The sequence below is a fragment of the Culex quinquefasciatus genome, chromosome 2 (genome assembly GCF_015732765.1).
Source record: "Culex quinquefasciatus strain JHB chromosome 2, VPISU_Cqui_1.0_pri_paternal, whole genome shotgun sequence".
In the NCBI taxonomy this organism is placed as follows: Eukaryota; Metazoa; Arthropoda; class Insecta; order Diptera; family Culicidae; genus Culex; species Culex quinquefasciatus.
Genome location: NC_051862.1, coordinates 6,981,636 through 6,999,169, shown reverse-complemented (window position 1 = coordinate 6,999,169; position 17,534 = coordinate 6,981,636). Strand labels below are relative to the sequence as shown.

Genomic DNA, 17,534 nt, shown 5'->3' with positions numbered 1-17,534 from the left:
CAATTTTTTTTTGAATTAAACGATTTATTGACAAAATACATGAAAATTTGACTTAAAATTTTACTCAATGGGTGTTTTTCGGAATTGCCAAAAATGTTGTATGGAACTCGTTGCAAAAGTTGATTTTTTCAGCACTCTTCGTATTTATCCAACTCGGTGAACCTCGTTGGATAAATGTACGACTCGTGCTGAAAAAATCTTCTTTTTGCAACTTGTTGCATAAACTACTATTACAGATTTTTTAATAAGGGCTCTGTTTTCAAGATATAACCGCCGAAAGTTTGATTTCAGCGAAATATTCGCAGTTTTTTTCAGTTTTTAATAATGACCATTTCTGAAAATATTTTTTTTTCGACCTGCAATTTTTTTAAGTCGAAATCTCAGCAGTCCGATTTGAATGATAAAACATAAAACATTCTTGAAATTTTCCGATCTTTCGAAAACAATAATAATCAAGATAAACATTTTAAAAGGGCGTAATATTGAATGTTTTGCCCTTTTGAAATGTTCGTCTTGATTCGAAAGATCGGAAAATTTCACGAAAAATATCAATTTTACATAAAAAATGAGTTAAAAAAATTTTATGTATAAAATTTTGATTTTTTCCAAAAATCACTATTTTTTTAAAAGATCATAACTCGGAGGCAAATTTTTGACCATACTTCTCTATGGCTCAAAAGTTGCGAGTTTTTGTCTCCTAAAATGAAAAAATATCTAAATTAAAATATTCACTTTTGGGAAATTGAGTTCTTGTTAAAAGTTAATAAAAAAAATCGGCAATTATTTTGTCGTGTTCCTTTTTTATAAATAGTCCTCAACAATACCTACAACTTTGCCAAAGACACCAAATTAATCAGAAAATTCCTTCATAAGTTATGGGTATAATAGTATGTAATTGTATGGGTGAACCAATGACAAAAAATTGCTTCTTTGGTCATAGGGAAGGCCCGCTCAAAGTTTGAGCCAAATCATAAAATACAAATAAAATTCATTTCCGGTTTTGGTAGAGAATTGATCTTAGTATATTTGTCGTTAATTTAATACAACGCTTTTCTATGCAGCTGCATAAATTGCAACTGATTTTTATTTATTTATGTTTAAAACTGCGAAATAACAAGTGAACTTTGAAATTTAGGATCATTAAAATTAAAACCATAGTTGAAAACTAATACAGTTCGATTATCCGAAGGCCTTGGATAAAATTCACTTCGGATAATCAATTCTTTAGATAATCGAACCAGGAAAATTTACTTTCTCGTTGTCTTATTTTGATTGTTGAGCTTTAGTATGACCCCTAAACTGCCTCTGATCTCATAAATGTCCCATATGAATTTTCATCGTTTTTGAGTTATTGATACAGTTTTGATCAAAATCGTATGATCTTTCAGAAAAGCCTATAACAGCCAGTACATTATTCTAGAAATAAGGAGGAAATCCAGTTTTTACGTGAAAACTCAACACGTGTGTCAGACAAACTTCAGCTCAGCTTGCTTGAATTCAAAAAAATTGTACAGAGATAGTATCTTGTTAGCACTATCCCACAAAAAAGGTGCAAACCACACACTCCAAACCACCACCAGCAATTACCGGCTGGAACCACCCTCACCTCTAATTATTATCCAATAACCGTAGTCCCTGTACGACCTCCACCTCCTGCTCCATGTTAGATCGTGCACATAAACCGCTAGTTTTGCTGCTGGTTGCGGTCATGCCTTGAAAGGTGAAACCCACCACGACTCGACGACTCGACTTGATGGCACCCCCCGAAAAAATAAAAACTCCAACGTTCTCTTCTTCCAGCAGTAGTGAGCATCAATTAGCATTGGGAACAGGTACCCGCACTTAACCAGCGGTGCGGCTGGTTGGCTTCCACAACTTTGTGTGTGCGATATGCGATACCCCGTTTAAAGTTTTCGGTTTTGGTTTGAACCTTTGAAGTTGGTGTGTTCTGGGATTTTGGAATTAACCCTTGGCATCCTAACGCGAACATTTTGAGAGATTTTGCTTTCAAGCATTAAAAGTTGGAGTAACTTTGTCCTATCAGAGAAAATTGATGCGGTCTCCGGCAGTAGCATCACCAGCAGTGGCAGTGTCCATTAGAGCCCAACCCAACCCAACCCAGGTGGAAATTATGTTTATGATATGATACTATCAGCAGCACAGAATAAGTGAATCCCGATAGTGAACCTCGAAGGAAATTACAGTTTAGTTAGTTAAGTGCCTTGCTAAGTGGATTGAAAGAGCAAGGGATCACACACAATTTGCAAACTTTTGATAGCAAATTAAAATATCGTAAATTTTTCAAAATTAAAGTGAATTGACCTACATTCCGATTTCACTCCAATGCAGAACATTCTTGTTACGTTTTTTACGACCGTTTCGGAGGGTTCTCATTCCGTCCCGCCTCCTTCGATCAACACGATTCCACGTTCACATTCCCTGTGGGCTAAGCCCACCGAGAGAATTGAATGCAGATGTGGCTTGGCCAGAAGGCAAAACCACCGGACAAGTGGATTTCCAGCGGGTCCGATGGGCACGGTTCAGGAAGTTGCATCGAGTTTTTATTTTTATTTTCAGTTCGTTCTTCGAAGGGGAAAACAGGTGTGCCCCTCTAGCAGGGTCGTATTTCAGTGGGTATAATTTTTATTACTTCACGGTGGCCGCAAGTTGCTGTGGAGGGCCACCCTAGGGAGGAGAGAGACATTCAGAAAGCTGGAAAATGAAGTTATTCTTGGGCTTCTGTTAAAGTTACGTTATGCTACCTTACACGCTCGCGCGTGGTGCTTTGAAGAACTTGGCCTGAATCCATAAAGTGCAGAAAAAGTGTAATCTTTTTTTATTATACTCTCTCCCACTGGACTGGACTGGGTTTGTGTGTGTGTTTGCTTTTTACGCAATGCTTAAAACAGTTTCCATGTCACGGTGCCGTGAATTTCTCGAGTTCCTCATCTCCGGAGCAATTTATATCGAGATGGTCTTTAATTTTGTTTCCTTTTATAAACATGATTTTCTTAGGAAATCTTGTTAAAAATAAAACAATGAAATGTTCAAAAAATAGGACAATAACTAAAAGCTACAGCTAACAATATTTAAAAAATGACTTATTCAACTTCTTTGATGTTATTCGAAAGTGCAACTGGGTCAATATTTAAAAAAATACAATATTTACTGAAATTTATCATAGAATTCAAAAAATCAAAAGTTAGTCTCCTTAGAAATACATTCGCTCAGAGAACGGTCGTTTGGCATTCTACCGAGATTCCGATCATCTCTCTTATGATCGCATTCAAATGACTTCTGTCACCACGCAGCAAACACTAAGAAGAGAGAGAGACGAAAAACGAGAGAAAGAGCACGTTATCTCATTCGGGCGGCTGCTTGAATGGTGCTCATTTTTCGTTCGTTTCGTCTTTGTGTTTACGTTCACCGACCGTCGCTATAGCAATGACGATCACGATAGGCACTGTGTGTTAGTGATCAAATGTCGTTTTCGGATATGATCGCTGACAGAATGTTCCTTCAAATATCGAGCAGTCCCATTCAGTTGCAGATCTCTTCTAAAGCATTGAGTCAAAAGCATCAGAAAAAAACATGTTTTGTACTTAAATTGGTAAATTTTGTTTAAACCAAACCACACTAAAACAATACATAAGTTTTTTCAAAAAATTAACAATGGCAAGATTTCTTGTTATTAAAACTGATACAACCAAACGAATACAAAAAAAAACATACATGAACACACAATCTGTTTAACATCATCTAGAGTTTTTTTTTTTAAAAGGACCTATAAGCAATTGTCTTTCATATGTTTATAGGACCTATTTAAAAAAAAACTCAAGATTTTATCTTAAATAAGCATTAAAATAATGTATGAACAACATCAACTCGATGTAAGGTTGTTTTCATTAAAGCAAAGAAAATACTTTTAAAGCATGTATCAATTAGAAAACAAGCTGTGAAATAAAATAAATAAAACCAACTCAACATAAACAATTCCACTTCCAACTTAATTATGGTGTATGGTAATCAGCCAGAAAGACAGCCCAAGAGGGTGCTCAAGTTGCATAGCTATAAACAAACAAAAGTCGAAACCAGCTGGAAAGTGTCACAAACGCTCAATTTCACCCGCAATTTAAGTGACGGAAAAGAGAGTGAAGAAAAAAAGAGAGCATACTTTTATGCTGCATGAAAGAAGACAGCATAAGAGGTTGCACTTTTTCTCGCTGTTTGACTTCTTTGATACAAAACTCACACACACACAGAGTCTTGAGGCACACAATTCACAGTGACGAGAAACGAGATTCGTTTTATATTCGTTCCATACGTGCATCACAGAGCGATGCAACTGTGTGTGATGTGCATCTCTCTAAATTGCATCCAGCCATCGGAAGTAGGTCATCGTGCTTTTGCTTTATTTTTCTTATTGCAGTTGCATGATGTTCTCTTGCCAGTCTTCGTCGTCGTCATCATTCGAGTCGGGCGTACAACTTTTTGTTTTTATTTGCACCCGCGGGAAATCTTCTTTACGTTTTTCCATTTGTACAAAGCAAAAAGAAATAGAAACAGAAACACCTTTTGAGAAAGAAAAAACGTAAACAACCATTACGACGAGCCCGTGTCTAGTTGTAGTGGCACTTGGGGAAAAGTTTCTGTTTACTTTTCATTCCGACTTGAAGCATCGAGGTTTGTGGAAACTGAACTGAGGGCGACCGGAAAAGGCAACTTTCTCTCTCTGTTAGAGTTTAAGTACAATTGGGGCAAGTTAAAGTGAATTTGGTTATTGTTTTTAAATTACTACTATTTGATAGATCATTATTTTTTTCAATGAAAATCAACTTTCATCAAATGGGAAAGCGAAAAATATTCCAAATACGAATTTTCTTTCATCATTGTTATGATTTTTTCTTGCTTCAATGACAATATTTTGACAAAAATCTTAAAAAAGTTCTTATGGACAAATCAGTAGCACAGTTCTTTACACTTCGTGATTAATTTTGGCGCAATTTTTTTAAGGTATGCAAAAGAGTTATAATTCGTGATTGACAACATAAATTCGAATGGCAATTTATGTACAAAAAAAAGGCGTGATTTTAAATGCTGAGAAATTAATTTTTTTTTACAGTTATAATGCAAAATTATCAAAATTTATTCTGATTTGGATATTTTTTTTCGCTTACTAAAGAACATCAACTTTTGTTTTTAATTTTTGCTATGCAATAAGCAGTGTTATGCAATCATTAGTTTTCAAAAAATATATGATTTGACGAAACAAATTTTTTGAGCATGAGCATGAGCATGAGAGACCACCCATGGTTGTCCTTCTCCGTTGCTGAACAGGACCGTAATATCCTATCAATACAACCGACCATACGCTTGAACGATCTAATGGTGTTTCCCTTATCAACAGCATGTATGAATGCAATGAAAAGATAAAACATCAAGATCATTAAAACTAGATCTGAAGCAAATAGGTAACAGTCATTGGCCACCAACGGCGCCCGCCATGTCAGTTTGTAGATCTCGGGGGATTGGGACGGGAATGTTAGTTAGCACAGGTTGCTACCAAGGGTGGGTTCTATACGATATCCACACCCCCACGTGTGCCGGAAAACTACTTCTACTTGGGATTTTGTTAGTGGGTAAGGGTAATGGCCAGGATTCAACATAGAGGATGATGATGCGACCCAATAATCAATAAATTTTGTTTAATGGTGTGATGTATTATGCATTCTCAAGGCAAACAGTCGAAGGATGCGGATGAGATTAGTCCCGGTTATTTGGTGTTGAGTTTAGCATAAATGATTCAATCTTAGACAGCCGGCTGTGGAAAGATAAAACCGAATAAAATGCGAAAACGCGAAACCACCCGGACCGAAAAACACACACAATCGGAAACGGCAACGAAAATCCGGCGTGTTGACCACGACGCGCACCGTTCAAATCCTCCAAAGCAACTGTCAAACATTCGCGAAATCACCCGGGTCGAAATACACACAATCGGGGGGGAAACAAAGACGGAAACGGCAACGAAAATCCGGCGTGTTGACTGCGACGCGCACCGTTCAAATCCTCCAAAGCAACTGTCAAACATTCGCGAAATCACCCGGGTCGAAATACACACAATCGGGGGGGAAACAAAGACGGAAACGGCAACGAAAATCCGGCGTGTTGACCACGACGCGCACCGTTCAAATCCTCCAAAGCAACTGTCAAACATTCGCGAAATCACCCGGGTCGAAATACACACAATCGGGGGGGAAACAAAGACGGAAACGGCAACGAAAATCCGGCGTGTTGACTGCGACGCGCACCGTTCAAATCCTCCAAAGCAACTGTCAAACATTCGCGAAATCACCCGGGTCGAAATACACACAATCGGGGGGGAAACAAAGACGGAAACGGCAACGAAAATCCGGCGTGTTGACCACGACGCGCACCGTTCAAATCCTCCAAAGCAACTGTCAAACATTCGCGAAATCACCCGGGTCGAAATACACACAATCGGGGGGGAAACAAAGACGGAAACGGCAACGAAAATCCGGCGTGTTGACTGCGACGCGCACCGTTCAAATCCTCCAAAGCAACTGTCAAACATTCGCGAAATCACCCGGGTCGAAATACACACAATCGGGGGGGAAACAAAGACGGAAACGGCAACGAAAATCCGGCGTGTTGACCACGACGCGCACCGTTCAAATCCTCCAAAGCAACTGTCAAACATTCGCGAAATCACCCGGGTCGAAATACACACAATCGGGGGGGAAACAAAGACGGAAACGGCAACGAAAATCCGGCGTGTTGACTGCGACGCGCACCGTTCAAATCCTCCAAAGCAACTGTCAAACATTCGCGAAATCACCCGGGTCGAAATACACACAATCGGGGGGGAAACAAAGACGGAAACGGCAACGAAAATCCGGCGTGTTGACTGCGACGCGCACCGTTTAAATCCTCCAAAGCAACTGTCAAACATTCGCGAAATCACCCGGGTCGAAATACACACAATCGGGGGGGAAACAAAGACGGAAACGGCAACGAAAATCCGGCGTGTTGACTGCGACGCGCACCGTTCAAATCCTCCAAAGCAACTCTATATGATTTGACGAAACAATTTTTTTTTGCGAAAATAAACTTTTTGCGATACAAAACATCGAAAATTTGGCAAAACTTCAATTATTTTTAATGAATTTCAAACATGCTATTTTGCATTTGAACTAATTTTAGCTAATTTGGACTTAAAATACATTGAAATTTTTAAGTTTAAAAAAAAAAATATATTTTCAGCCCCCTGATTTTTCGGCCCGATTTCGGAGCGGGCGGGGGGTTGGGGGGAGGTGTGTGACAAAAACTTTAAATAAAAATTGTACCAGCCTGAGTCCGATGCAAATATTTTTCAAAGTTTTTGTCCCTCGGCTCTGGCCGAAGGCGAAAAAATAAAAATAAAATATAAATATTGAAATAACAAGCCATAGTTTCAACATTTGCATCGAAAAAGAGTTTTGAAATGCATTTTACACTAGTTCAGTTGATTTGCAATCATTAGTTTTCAAAAAATGTAAGATTTAAAGAAAACAAAAGTTTTAGCTAAAACAAAATTTTGCGATAATAAACATCGAAAATTTTCAAAAATTAAAAAGATTTTTAAATCAATCCAAACGTGCTAAAATGATTCTAAACGCTGATTGCACTTCAATTTCCATTAATTTTGCCCCCTGATTTCCTTTAAATTTTTCCCCCTAATTTTTCGGGCCATATTTGAAAGGGGGGACAAAAACTTTAAATACAATTTTTGCAATTCCGTCGTGAAACTACTTACTTTTCCTATCATTCTTGAACGACGAAATAGCTTGAAATGGGTGCTGAAAAGTTGAACTTTTCAGCACTTGTTTCGAAAAGTAACACTTTTCAGCATTTTTTGATTTAAACGATTTATTACTTAAAATTTCACTCAATGGGTGTTTCGGAATTGCAACAAATGTTGTATGAAACTCGTTGCAGAACTTGATTTTTTCAGCACTCTTCGTATTTATCCAACTCGGTGAACCTCGTTGGATAAATGTACGACTCGTGCTGAAAAAATCCTCTTTTTTACGAATTTTGGGAATAGAAATTGTAGTAATAAATGTAAATTTGAAAAAAAAAACGGATTTTTTATGCGTTACATTTTCTTAAAAAAAACTACATCAACAACTATTACTAAAACCTTGCCGAAGACACCAAATCGATCAGAAAATTACTTTTCATGATACAGAATTTCATATATTTACATAGCAATTGACCATGACCATGACTAGTCCCCAAAATTGAATGGAGATTTGACAAAGGGAATGCATGGATAAAGTTTCATCCAAATCAAAAAAAATTAAATTAAAAAATCGCGAAAAAAATTGCGTATTCTTGAGAACTACTTGTTTTTTTTCTATAACGAAAAAGTTGTACGATTTGAAGAAAAAAATAACCCCAAATCAAATCAATTAAATCTTTTTGTTCTAAAACTGAAAATTTATGATTGTCAACCTCATTCAAATTCATAACCTTCCAATCGATTGTCAAAAAAGAGGGGATTTCCACCTTTCTACCTTAATCCTCCGCAATCCATCACAATGAAGTCACTTCCCTCAATTGTGTCGCAGGCAGCCACTCCTTGAAGGGTTCGAAATTGAACTTGTCTCAGGAAAAGTCAAAATCTCAAGCAAAAGCAAAACAAATCTCGCCGCAACCCTTTTTTGGCAGTGAGAAGAGGGGGAAAGAACATTAATTTTTGAATTTGCTCTGCAGTGAAGCTGTTGTAGAGCGCCACCGAATGGCGGGAAATCCTTCGGCGAATCCTTCCTTGTGACGAGGGATTTACTGCCTTCTGCATAGAGGAATTTTCTTTGAGGGGGGAAACCATCAATTATTGACGGTTATTTTCAGTTGTTTATTGAACTTTGCTGAAACAAAGGTTTAATTTTGCTTTTGGAATTTTTGAAATTTAGCAAATTTTTTGTGAATCTACACAGTAAAAAATTGTGTAAATTTGGAAGCTGTAATCTTGGAAGGTTGAATATTACCTCTTTTATGATGTAATTACCTAAATTTAGACTGAAAAAGTGACATTACACCAGAAAAGTGGTAAAATTACACATTTTCAGAGGTAAAATTACATCTTTTTTCTGACATAAAAGATGTACCCCATGATTTTTTTTACTGTGTAGTTTCTAGACAACCTAATTACAAAAATATGTAAATATGTAATGCTACTTAAAAAGTTGTGTAAATTTACATTAAAATCAGGTAAATTGACATCATCCAATTTTACATCATTCTTTGAAGATAGTAAAAAGAAACCTAAGCACAAACATTTTGTTGTAATGTAATTTTACATGAATTTATGAGTAAAAGTGGAATTACAGATTATCAGATGTAATTTTACACACTTATTAAGGAAATTTTAACACATTTTCAGAATATTAAAACAAGGTTTTTTTAACTGTGTAGTTTTTTTCGTAGATTTTTTCAAGCAATCTTTTGAAGGCGCTTCACAAAATAACTTATCAGAACAAAATTTCTCAAAATTGCTCTCGTCAAGATTTTGGCACGTCCCTCCCGCTGCTGTGATTATCTCGAAAAGCACGCCGAGATTGCAGGTCCGAGAATTTGTCACCCCAAGACCCCAAAAAAAGACACAAGTCCCCCCGAATACTCCAAAACTTTTGAGTTGGGTTCGCGCAGACACCCGAACGTGACTTTCGTCTCACTTCTCACTCCAGCGTGTCTCAGTGTGTAAATGAAGATTTTTTTTCTTTCGATAGTTTTCGTGCGACCGAGCTCTGTGCGCGGAGATGAGACAACGACCAACAAAATTTACTTCGTCAACAGAGAGTCGTTAGCGTTTCTTCTTGTTTTTTGAGAGTGTTGTTGTTGCTGTTGGGGGAGCTCACTAGTTTTGATTGTATGCGGAGAGGGGGGTCTCTGCTTGTCGAGTGTCCAAAAACATGGAATCAGAAAAAAACAAGAAGAGAACATTGTGTCTTTTTTCACCCACTTGCTTATTTTTGGGTTGTGTTAGTTAAAATTTATGGAGAAGACAGAAGACTTGCGTGTTGAAAAATTGTAGAACAATGTTTGAATTTTAAATTTGAACAGCACTTGCATAATTTCAAGATTAGTCACTGACTTATTCTGTTGATAAGTCAAAGTGAGTAAGTTAAAAATAAGACGCTTACGATGCAAAATATAAAAAGAAAAACTTATCGCGAAACTTCACACGCCCAGTTTGATTGCACGATGACGTGTGATGATATCATTCACTCCATTCTACTGGTGGTGGTGTTGGTTGACCGTTTGAAGAATGTCGCTCTGCGGTTTAAATTTGCCAACGAATAGTGGACAGAGATGACAAACAGAAAAGATCCCGTCTTAGAATCGTGTCAATTTAGGTTGATTACAATGTCAATAAAGTTAATTCAAGCGAATTTTGGTGCGAAGGATAGTGTTAGGTTATTTCAATAACAATTTTAATATTTAAAAATCATTGAGCAAATTCAAATGAATATCCCACATGCAACATTTTTCTGTATCTGTATCTGTGATAATATTTTCTAGACTAAAACAAACAAAACAGCGAGCTATTTTGCAATTTTATGATGATTTTATAGTCGCCTTCTCAAAACAGACACAATTCAGAATAATAAACCAGAAGACACTGTGTTTTTTGTTGTTGTTGTTGTTTTGCCGGTGTCTGCCGTTTTCCTCTGCACTGAGACAAATCCCAGCAAAAAAAAATTATGTCATTTCTATTTAAATTTGTCTTATTTACACAGAGTCTGTTTTTTCTTGTTGCCTCGTGCTTGATATTGTTGCAATCGATTCTGTGAAGAAACGGAGACGGTCCACTGGGGAAAAGATCTCACAAATTGGCTGACGACAAATTTAGAGCTTGAAAAGCAAATGCAATTTGTTCCGCTTCTGTTAATCTGTTTCGATTGCTTCAATTGGCCTCTCTATTAATTTGCGATAGCTAATCGATACTTGAAAACAAATAAATAGATAAGGTTATCGCAACATTAGTGGCAAAACAATGAAGCAGGTATTCTACTTCGGGTTTTTTTTTCTTTTTTTTTTGCAAACTTGTAAAAACACAGTCTTTGTCAAAAATATTGCCGAAAAATATGTTTTCACGGTTTCCGTTAAAATAAAAGAAAAATATTTCGAATAAAAATATTTTCAAAATTATCAAAATAACCCTAACTTTTGATATGGTCGAAAAAAAAAACGTTTTTGGGCCTTTCCAAATGTTGAGGTTGATTTGAAAATTCTGAAAATATTTTTATTCAAGAGATCGAAAAATTTTACAAACATTTCTTTACATTGAAAAACGTATATTTACTAAGTTATGGTCACTTGAAATTACCACGCTATTTTGTGCTGTAGGGAAAACCTCGTTTTTCTTGTGTAATTTTCAATTTCTTTGAAGCAAAATTATTGGAAATATTCTGATCTTAGGGCAGCGAAAGACCAAGAAGGTTAAAGCTGCCAGAAATCAATGAATTAACAACAACAACATTCTCATCTTTTCCAAAAAAAAACTTACTTTTATTTGAAAAAAGACAAGTTAACAACATTTTTTTACCTGAATATAACACAAAAACGATTCTCGATATCGACATTTATGTAAAGTACTTAACGATTGATTATACATTCAAAAATAAAATCAAAATAATTGTTTCGACAATTTGTCCACGTTTTTTTTTCAAAAATCATGATTTTTTTTCTAAATGGCAACACTGCCAAGTGAATTTTGACTAACTGGTGCCATAGGTCAAAATCTGGCATTTTTGTAATCTAAACCATATTGAAAAAGAGATTTTTCAAAAATGGTTATTTCTCGCACCCCATTTTTTGTGTGAAAAGACAAATTAAAAAACTAACTTAATCCACCTATGTGGTTGGAGCCTTCCTCACTTATTACCAACAATGGCTGATATGATGGAATTGTACAAAAATTTCATCTATTTTTTTGATCCGGAATAAAAAAGTACATAAATATCACTTAAGTGGCCATGCCTCGAGACAGGGTTGCCAGATCATCAATGTTTTGGACTCGTTGGAAAGGTCTTTTGATAACCTAATCAACGATGGGTCGGATGGTGGATCCGGACATAGTTTATATACATTTAAGTGAGATCCGGCATCCAAAAAGTACATCAATATCACTTAAGTGGCCATGCCTCGAGACAGGGTTGCCAGATCATCAATGTTTTGGACTCGTTGGAAAGGTCTTTTGATAACCTAATCAACGATGGGTCGGATGGTGGATCCGGACATAGTTTATATACATTTAAGTGAGATCCGGCATCCAAAAAGTACATAAATATCACTCAAGTGGCCATACCTCGAGACAGGGTTGCCAGATCATCCATGTTTTGGACTCGTTGGAAAGGTCTTTTGCTAACCTAACCAACGATGGGTCGGATGGTGGATCCGGACATAGTTTATATACATTTAAGTGAGATCCGGCATCCAAAAAGTACATCAATATCACTTAAGTGGACATATCTCGAGACAGAGTTGCCAAATCTTCAATGTTTTGGAGTCGTTGGAAAGGTTTTTTGATAATCTAACCAACGATGGGTCGGATGATGGACCCGGACATAGTTTACATACATTTAAGTGAGATCCGGATATATGTGAAAACACATTTTTATACATAACTTTTGAACTACTTATCGAAACTTCAATCTGTATAAAACTCGATCTATGGGACCCTAAACCAAGTCGAATGCAACAGGTTCGGGTCAAATCGGTTTAGCCAGTGCCGAGAAACATGAGCTAGTTTGTTGGTCACATACATACATACACACACACATACACACAGACATTTGTTTAGTTTTCGATTCCGAGTCGATATGTATACATGAAGGTGGGTCTACGACGTTTTTATACAAAGTTCATTTTTAGAGCAGGATTATAGCCTTACCTCAGTGAGGAAGGCAAAAATGTGTGATTATTTGTTTTGAGTGTAGCTATTTTCTCTGAGAAAACCCTATGCAACACCTATAGCTTTTCCGAAGACGTTAAATCGATCAGGAAATCAGTTCTTAGTATGCAGATTTTTGAATATTTTAGTAGCCTTTTGTATGGATATCTGTAAAAATCGTCAAAATATTGACATACAAATTTGGAAGCTAGTCATATAAACTGGACATGTGAGTATTTGAAAATAGGCATCTTGAGAAAGAATTTTCAGATCAATTTGGTGTCTTAGGCAAAGTTGTAGGTTATGATTTGAAATTTTCTGAAAAAATAACTGCACGGAAAAATATCCGTTTTTGTCTTATGTTTTAGAGGCCAATTTTTTTTTTGTTTTTGAATTTAGGATGGTGCAAAATCTGGTTCAGGAGAAAAACAATTTCGGAAAAATATTGCTTTTGGTAAATATCAAACAAATTGTAATACAAGTTAAAATTTATTTTTAAGATTGAAAATCAAATATGTAGTCGGCAATGATTTTAAATTAAAGATAAACAAAATATTTAGTTTCCTTTTTGCACTTTAATAATATTTTACCCTTGTAAAAATATTTTCGAAGAGCTGACAAAATTTCCTCCTACAATTTTTTTTTTAAACTTTCATCATACTGGACTGCTGGGTGCTTAGATGCAACCTCTTAAAATATAACATTTGTGATTCTTATTTTTGTAAATTACTTTTATTTTGGAAACTATTGGTTATAGTGATATTTTCTGCGTTTTTCAATAAACATAGTTTTAGAATAAAGCTTGACATTTTTAAAAAGCAGTAAACAATTATTTTGAACATTTTGGAATGATAAGCTTGATTCATAAATCATAAAAATATGTATATTGAGATAAGCAGTTGTTGTGAAATTTCTTAAAGTATTTTGTACAATATTTCGCTAGTAAGTGTAAGAAATTATACTTTAAAATTCAATATTTAGTAAGATGTCGTTTCGCCAGATTTTTTTTGTATTTTGAAAGAAGAAGTTCTAAATTTGAGAACAAGTTTTCTGCAACAACATGCCTTCCCCCTTTACACCAGCCACCACCCACAACTACAAAATAAAACAGTTCCACAACAACCACCCCAGCAGGCCACGACGAATCCCACTTTCAAGACAAATCATTCATTGATTGTAGTGGTGGCGTTGGCAAGATGTGCTGCATGCGAGTGTGTGTGTGTGTGTGTGTGTTTGCAGTAAATAAATAAAGGTGAGAAAAAAAACTTCAAGTTTGTGTTGTGTTTACTGCACCTTATTAGCTGTATTCCCGCTGCTTCCTTTTGATCAGGTTTCGATGTCTGCTTCTCTTCTCTTATGTTGTTTCTTATGCTTTTCGATGTGTCACACTTTTTCTCCACCTCAACTTTGCGTCGTCGTCGTCGGCTCACAAACACTATCACGACCACCTTTTCACCAAGTTTGGTTGGATGTTTTCACGCAATTTCAACTTTTTTTTCCAATTGGAATCTAGTTACAACTAAATTTTTGAATAAAATATAAATTATAATTAAAATAGCACTTTGAAATTATGCATGGCATTATGCTGTCTGCCACCCTCTTTTCGGTTTTCATTCACACTTGCACAAAACAAAAAGCCATTCACAAAAATTATGCTCATTTTCCGAAACCCCCCCTCCCATTGTCGGTGATGGCCCTTTGTTGTGATTTGCTTTTATCTCTCTTCCGAATCGCACTAAGCATAAATAAGTGCAAGCATAAAACAAAACAAACGCGCACAAAACACCCCGGAAAAACAAAGCAACCCACTTTTGGCCACAACAAATTTCTGAAAATTCTCTTCTGCTCGGGATCGCGCTCAATTTTTACTCTTTTTCTGCGTCTTATTCGCCGCCTACTTGTTCTTCGCCTTCTTCTTCCTCTTACTCAAATCGGTGTTGCTTTCTCCCGCGCGGAAAACCATTCATTTCCCCGGGCACACTTTGGATGGCCGGAAAATGGGCGCCTGTTTTTCGTCACACACTTTTCCATCCCTCCCCCTCTCCCAACTGCTAACTTTCTTTGTGAGGAAAAACAGCGCTCCCAAAATTCTAGTAACTCAAAAAAAAAGAAAACTATTAATGGGCGCAAAAGGTGGGCTCTCGACGCACCAACACACGCAGACACTTACACACACGCACACATGCAACGATAATAAACTGCACGGGGGCACGCAACGGAATAAAAACACGTCCGATCTACTCAACGGCCGCGATGCGATTAAAAATATAAACCGTTTTTGTGAGCGAGTGAGCGAACGGAGCGCGGTGTTTGATTCAGAGAACGGTTGTGTTGGTGAGCGCGCGGTGAATGAGGGTGACGTCATGCCTCACCCCCTTTTTGGGGTGGTGCAATCAAAGTGTTTAAATGGGAAGGTGTTTGTTGTGTTCGATTGTGGGGGTGTTTGTAGAACTTAAAAAACATTTGTAGGCTCGGAAAAATTTCAAAATTTCAGCAAGATATCTTAAAAAGTGTAAACGTGGTTTATAGATGATAACTTTGACTCGTTCAAATTAGCCGATGACTTGTTCAAATTAGCGAATTCGGAATTGCTCGATTTCGAATGCAGCTCCATTCGAATTAGCGAATCAACTCTGTGTACAAAAAGCTTAAAATTCGAAATTTCAGAAATCTCGATTAAATTTTCAAAAGGCCCTTGTAGGGATTATGGGTTGCAGGATTGAATATGTAATAAATTATTAAATGAGTATTTATTATAAGATTGATATAATTCATAAATAAGAGTTAAGAGCGCAACAAAAAGTGCGCACCTTCATGAATATTGCCTTGTTAGCTAATTGTGGATTGAGTGCGAGAGCGCGCTAGCGAGCTGCGAGAGAGAACAACGAGCGTGGAAACAACGACCCAGTCAAATCAATCCGAATTCTGAAACGGAATCTAATTAGAATCGTATACAAATTCCGTTTCAAACGCAACAACCGGTTCGAACACGGAACCGGTTGTTGCGTTTTAAACGGAATTTGTATACGATTCTAGTTAGATTCCGTTTCAGAATTCGGATTGATTTGACTGGGGAGATGCGCGCGGCCGGCGAAAGAGAGAATGAAGATTGTCAAATCAGTTTTGTGGTTAATTTCTGTGGAATAAGACGTGTTGTTTGTTAATTGCAAAATATCTGTGTTTTTATTATAAAAGAAAGTCCCCGATCACGACAGCCCTATCTGCATAGGAAACCCATGAGGGATAGGTTGTTTTGAAAATTTAATCTAGAAATAAGAAAATTAACTAAAAATCATATATCTAAAATAATTCAAGCAAAACAATGTAAGACTGGTTGCAACGCGGCTCTACCACAGACTGTGGCTCTACTTTGTTCTAGCTGTTTCATTTTTCAAATAGAACTGAAACAGACCACTCGCAACGCGGAGTTGCAGTTTTATTTTTCGAGCAGTATTTTGAAACCGGAATAAAACTGCTCGACGAGTTTGTTTCAAACGTGAGACGATTTGGAACTGGAATAGAACTCAGTTTCAAAAAAAATCTGATATATCGAGCTGTCAAATCGCAACATGGAGTTAAACTTTCTGTGCAGTTGCAGTGAAGCTTACCAAGGCTTTTCAAAAAGTTTAACTCCATGTTGCACGCACACACTCTCACTTTTAATTTCTCGATAGAGATATCCACGTATTCTTACACACACACTATGATGCTGTGTTGATAATCATACGCACACAATTAAAAGCATTTTTTGAAACAACATTTAGATCAGCGCGTTGCGAGCACCGTGTTCTAGTTTCATTTCCGCCAGTTCTAAAAATTTAAAACTGCTCGCAATTTGAAACAATTATAAAACTTCGCGCTGCAGACAGTCAAATGGGCCAAAGCCGATTTTTTGCAAATTTATTTAATTTTCCAGAGACTAGACACAGGCTGTGGCTTTATAAAGACATGATTATCCAAATTTGGATTATCCAAAGTACGATTATCCAAAGGATTGTATGAGACTTCAAATATAATAAAATCACCAAAAAAATCCTTTTTTTATTGTCTTGACCTCATTTTAATAAAATTTGTGTGGTTGTGTGGGGTCATAATCGAGCTCGACAATTTAAAATAAAAGAACGAGAAGAAATATCTAAAAAAAAACAGTTTTTAAACACTTCAGCTAAGTACGGCTCATGGAGGGAGAGTGGGCGAGAAAAGTTACGCATTCTTTTCGTGATTTGTTAAATAAATTTTATAATTAAGCGAATTATATTTTTATCTTTAAATTCACAAATCATCAAAAATTAAAAAAATTAGAATTGAAACAAAAAAAATTCAGAATTCAGAGATGTTTTCCAATGTTTAAATTTTCATATAACATAAGAGCATTTTTGGTTTTTTTTTTTTCAAATGTTGATATTTTTTTTGTGATTCGACCAGAGTGAAATTTTGCGAGAACTTCGGATAACCGAGTACGAACCTTTGAACGAATTGTATTTGAAATTTTTAAATCCCCAGAATTTTGAACGCTTGATATTCTTTTTTAACTATCGAATAATTCGATTAATTAATTATCACATAAAAAATA

General features: G+C 36.4%; 1 protein-coding gene across 6 annotated transcripts in view; it reads right to left on the bottom strand.

Moving 5' to 3' along the window:
• The window catches only part of LOC6037463 (protein 4.1 homolog), an 81,761-nt gene extending 66,539 nt beyond the window's left edge, over positions 1-15,222 (bottom strand). For 5 of the 6 annotated variants that reach the window (XM_038258375.1, XM_038258377.1, XM_038258380.1 and 2 more), the window contains exons 1-2: positions 15,134-15,222; positions 14,255-14,480 (exon numbers count right to left, since the gene is read on the bottom strand). The gene's annotated coding sequence lies outside the window, so the exon portion shown is untranslated. The remainder of the gene's footprint in view (positions 1-14,254; positions 14,481-15,133) is intronic. The other variant, XM_038258376.1, reaches the window with a different exon arrangement.
• Positions 15,223-17,534: the final 2,312 nt, after the last annotated feature.